Genomic DNA, 5772 nt, shown 5'->3' on the forward strand with positions numbered 1-5772 from the left:
ATACAGTGGTACCTCAGGTTACGAACGCCCCAGCATACGAAATTTTCAGGATACGACATGAAATTCGAACATATTTTTGCTCCACGATACGAACAAAAACTCACCATACGACGTTACATTAGTTCGCATTTTTCATTTGTTTTTCTTACTACAGTTATTTTTTTTAATGTATTACTTCGCTTTAATTTGAGTATGTTTTTTGCGTTGGAACGAATTATTTGGTTTTACATGTAATCGTGTGGGAAGAGATGATCCACCTTACGACATTTTCATGATACGATCTCAGTTTCGGAACGGATTAATTTTGTATCCTGAGGTACCACTGTATTATTGTTTTCTACATTTCACCTCCAAATGCCAAAATTATTTTTACCAAAGAAAAACTGCTAAGAAAAATTTTGACTGTTGTCTAAATTGTCATAAATTTTTACTTTTGTATGGATATCAAATGTTTTTGTTTAATAATTGTATTATTATGTTGAGATATAAGATGATGATGTACAATTCAGTCAGCATTCAGTGACTGAATGTGCCGCTGAACAAATGCCCTGCCAACAGAATGCTTTCAATATTCATTTTGGTCAGTGCTGACTGAATGCATCACCAATCAATGTGCTTCTGACTGATATTTTCAATGTGCTGTTTAGAAAAATTGTTATAAAAAGTTTTAATTCACAAAAAAATGATCTTATGTAATTCTGAATAACATTTTGAAATCCATTTGTTTCCATGCAATTTTATCTTTATAAGCATAAAATTAAGCCATAAAGTTGAATTAGCTCTATGGGGAAACTCCTGTGAACTTAGACCTATTGACCTGGAAGTTTTGTGGGCACATCACTGATAACAAGAAAGGCTTAAGTTTAAAATTTGAGCTTTTTAGACCCAGTACTTTTTCTGTATGACCATCTGCAGTGCTGGATGAAGAAAACGAAGAAGAAAATACAGCTTTTTTATGTGATATTTTGCACTTTTCAATTGCTTATACAGTGGTGCCTCGTATAACATATGCCTCGAATAACGGACTTTCTGTTTGACCGTTATGTGACTTGAGCAACAGACTTGCTGCGAACAACGGACTTTCTGTTTGGCAGTTACATGAGACAAACAATGGACTTTCTTCGAACAAGTGCGAATGATGTTTCCACTCTTTTGCCAATGACAATCTGCTATTTTTAGGATATATTAGTATTATTAGAATGTATTATTAGTATATCTGAAGTAGAAATGTAATGTAATATATGTTGATGATTTAATTAAATAAACATTAAATGTAATATAATACAGTATATGTTGGCAATTCAAATAAACGAAATGTAATTGTGTAGATGCCGAGGTGGCGGGACGAAAAGAGGTTGTAAAAAACAAACGGAGCGAGAGTAGCTCGTAGAAGTGTTTAGTGATCTTAATTAATAAAGAATTATTCGTATCATATAATCTGGCAAGTTAAGTCATTTATAATGCATCATGGCTTCTAAAAAAAAAAACAGAAAGGTGATTTCAATTGAAACAAAGCAAGAAATCATCAGGAGTGAAAGTTGACAAAAACTTTCTTGTCGAATGGGGAGAGGTTCAGGAGTTTACCAACACTCATTATCCAAACAGAGCTGAGGCCAACAGGATCAATGATCTCTACGATGACACCTTTGTCCGTCATTTCCGACAGGTGTTAAAGAAGAAAGAGAAACAGACCACCTTGGTCATGTTTTTCAAGAAGCCAGCGGGCAAAAAACAAAGGATGGAACAAGAGAAGTTGACCCTGCAAGTTCCGGTAGCCTCTCCTGAATCTGACTCCGATTAAAAAACAATAAAAAAAGACCCGCTGCAATGTGTAAAAAGTCTGTATCTGTATGAATGTGTAAAGAAAGTGTTCTTCCACCTCCTCCTCACAACATCTGACTACCCGGCATAATTGGTGTCTGCTCCATTTTCATTTTTTATGGTACAGTACGGTTATTTTATGCTGCGGAACGAATTATATGTTTTAACATGTATTTCTATGGGAAAATGCGTTTCGTATAACGGACGTTTCACTTAACGGACGTGCACCTGGAACGGATTAAGTACGTTGTACGAGGCACCACTGTATTTTGGCAATCGCATTACAGAAAATCTTGAAATTTTGCACACTGCCAAAGAAACAATTTTCTTTCAAATGAGATATTCAGAATTAGTTTAAATGTTTGGGGCAGAGAAATTGATTCCTGAAAATTGGCAACTCTAATTCTTGTAAATATAGTCAGTCAGTGACTTTTTTACTTGGCAGATAAAGTAGAAGTTTATTAATAAATCCAGCATCTACAGGACTAGAGAGGTGTCAGATTACAGGACTGTAAAGTATTGAATTTTTAGCAGCGAGGGAGCAAAAGAAGTGCGACCTTGTCAATTGGACCATGTGTGGTCGGGCAGTATACCACTTGTAAGGTGTTGACTTGTAAACAGAGGGTAAACAAAGGGAGCACCAACTTTGTCAATTGGACCCACCTGTGGTTAGATGATAGACCATTTGCCATGCAAACAAGTGGCGGATGTTTATGTAAGCTTCACTCTTGTTGGATGACAGCAGACCCGAGTGTAATCTGTTCGGGTTAGAAAGGGTTGTGATTGGTTGGAAGTCCCTGTCCAAAAAACCCTTAAATTGCAGGGTGAACAGGAGAGAAGGGCAAGAGACTGATACACGGTAGTCTCAGGCACTTGGGATACCCGCTGAGCATAGAGAGAGTGTTATCCTCTGGTAATCATCTCAGGGACAGGTTAATGCGGAGACCAGACCGATCGTGCAGTTGAGCCAACTCCACAAGCTGACAGAGGCCTCTCCAAAGTTTAACAGTTCCCAGAAACCAATCTAGTACATGAGTCACCACGTATTATTATTCTGTATATTGTGGTCATATGCACGTGGTGGGATTTATTTAACAAAGAGATGCATATATTAGAATAACAAAATGTTCTTTTATTTTACTCGTATTTTAACACTTGACAGGATCTTCCAGATTCCGACACTCCTAGTTCCTTTTCGTTCACAAAAAAAACTTCTTCGAATCCACAGGCAGAACAAAAAATATCATGGTACAAAGAAATACTTATCAATAACTTAAGTACTAATTTTTCTAATAAAGGAAAAAGAGAAAAGGATAGATAATAGGATAGGTAGCAATATAGTGCCAAGCAAGAATGGGTACCCAATAGTTGACGATTGAGGTGGTGGTGATCGGATGATATCGTTCTGGATTGTGGGGACCAATTGTAGGTGAAAGTCGACCAATATTCCGCTATAACCCTTCTGATGTCCTTAATTCAAGATACTCCTTTCCTCTTGCGTTTCGGATCTTTAAAAACTTTTCATTACTTTCTCCGGCTGATGCAAAAATGACTGGAAACCTCTCCAACGCATATTCTCTCTTCCATGCTCCAGTTAAAAGTGCCATAAGTGTCTTTCCTTTTGCCCTCTGGGCTATACCTTTCTTTTGTCCCCTACCCAGGTCACCCACCACCACACTTGGAAGAAAGTTCCAGGAAGTTATATACAAAAGAACAAAGAAGGAAGGAAGGGAAAATATATAAACATATTTAAAATATATGGACAAATAAAAATATACTGGTGTACTACCACAATATATATTATGTTTTCGAACTTGTACTTTCTGCATATAGAATCTGTAAATAAACTGTAAATATTATCAATTTGAGTGTGGAGGTATGCTTTCCATCGAACTGGATCACTATATCGAATCGTGATACACATGGAAACCAACTCAATGAGACGGAGTTTGGGAAAGAACTTCACTAAGATCTTCACTAGGACTTTTTTTTTATCTTAACAAAATTTAATAAATTACAGTGGTACCTCGGTATACGTCTGCTTTAGAATACATCCAATTCGGAATACGTCCTGTTTGGACGAAACAAATTCTGCTCAGTATACGACTTTTGTTCTGTATATGACTTAATTCAATTATACACGCAATCTATGAACAAGTAGCACTATCGGTGTACTAGACCAGACTAGACGTTCGCGGTGCAACAGTTTATAACTTTGTTAAATTTCTTCTGATTTTAATTTGTAAGTAAAATTTTATTGTTTTTATTAATCATGAATCCCAAAAAGGCAAATGAAAAGCGACAGAAAACTAAAAAAATGACTAGAATTACAATGGAACTGATGAAAGAGATTGTTGAGAAATACGAAGGTGGCACGCGTGTTCGAGATTTTAACTGTTGTTTACCGTATTCCGAGAACGACGATATGGACAATCGCGAAAAATAAAGACATTATTAAATCTGCTAACGTTGTGAAAGGGGTTAAATCAAGTTCTAAACAGAGATTGAAGACATTAGATCATGTCGAGAAATTGCTTTTGCTTTGGATAACTGAAAAACAGTGCTGGAGACAGCGTATCGGAAGCAATTATTTGCGAGAAATCTAAAAAGATACATGCTGATCTCACGAAAAATCAAGCATGAACTAGCCAGGAAAGCGAGGTGTTTAAAGCCAGCCATTTTTTTTTTTACACAAGAACGGATTAATCATTTCTACATTACTTCTTATGGGAAAGGTTGATCTTGTATATGTCCAATTCAGTAAAAGTCCAAACATTAGGAATGGATTAAGGTCGTATACCAAGGTTCCACTGTATATGTGATCTGAACATTGCAGACTATTACTGGTATTTTTTTACCAGTACTTTCCACTTGTGTTTTTGAGTTGTTCACATGCTCTTTAATCAACCTGAAAATGATATAGTGTATGATTAAACTGTGTTAAGATTGATTGAAAAATCTACAAAAATGTTAATGAACACATTATTGCATTAAATCAAATGAACAGATATTATATGTTCTATTGTATTTTTTGAATTTTCATTCTGTTTTTTGTTTGACCTGACAATGTCTTTTTGATATGGAAGAAAATGTTTGTTTTTGTTAAATTTATTTCATTTTCTACTGATTATTGTATTTACACATTAAACCAGTATTATAGTAGTGATTCTTTTAAAAATTAAACTTGTGTATAAAATAGTTTATTATTTATTTTTAATTTAATTTTTAGTTGACAGATTTATTAAGTCTAGGGCATTTTTAACCTGATCAGTCTGTAGAATCACAATTTTCATTGTTTTTTTAATGCATAATTTAATTTGTTGTAACATATTAATATAAATAAATGTTTAAAATTTTTAAAAGCTTTATCATTATATCATCATTTCTATTTATGAAATTCAATATAATTGCTGGCAAATGACAGTTGCTGTCTCAATTACAACTTGGAATGATAATTTGTTTTTCTGTTACATTAACAATAATTATTATATTTTTATTTTATACTATTTATAATTTTAAAAAAAATATAATAACTGTTATTCTTATAGATAAAGCTTCTATTTCTAATTAACAATAATAGAAATGACAAATACTCATCATTGGCATGTTGATGATATTGATGATGCCTTGGCTGCTGATTTTGATGGAAGCCTTTCTGGTTTGGGAATGGAGCTGGGTACTGCATCGTTTAATATGAGGTAGAAATTTTTAATATTATTATATTTATTTATTTTTGTATGGTTGTATTAGTTAAATGTATTATTAAATTAATAATCTTGTAAAATAGTAATTAATAGTAATATCAGTAATAAAAACTAAAATAATTATTCTACGAATAGAAAATTATGATCAAATTAATGTAGAAATTTATATTTTTTATGATTTAGTAATAAAAATATCCAAAAGATTATTGAATAACTGTCTATTATAATAATAATTTATTTCACAAAT

At 33.5% G+C, this 5772-nt stretch overlaps 1 long non-coding RNA gene across 1 annotated transcript in view; it reads left to right on the forward strand.

Moving 5' to 3' along the window:
• The window catches only part of LOC111612558, a 29235-nt gene extending 23721 nt beyond the window's left edge, over positions 1-5514 (forward strand). The window contains exon 3 of the long non-coding RNA XR_002754626.1: positions 5370-5514. This is a non-coding gene — a long non-coding RNA (uncharacterized LOC111612558). The remainder of the gene's footprint in view (positions 1-5369) is intronic.
• The last annotated feature ends 258 nt before the right edge of the window (positions 5515-5772 follow it).

The sequence above is a fragment of the Centruroides sculpturatus genome, unplaced genomic scaffold (genome assembly GCF_000671375.1).
Source record: "Centruroides sculpturatus isolate CEXI.00-Female unplaced genomic scaffold, Cexi_2.0 scaffold1345, whole genome shotgun sequence".
Lineage (NCBI taxonomy): Eukaryota > Metazoa > Arthropoda > Arachnida > Scorpiones > Buthidae > Centruroides > Centruroides sculpturatus.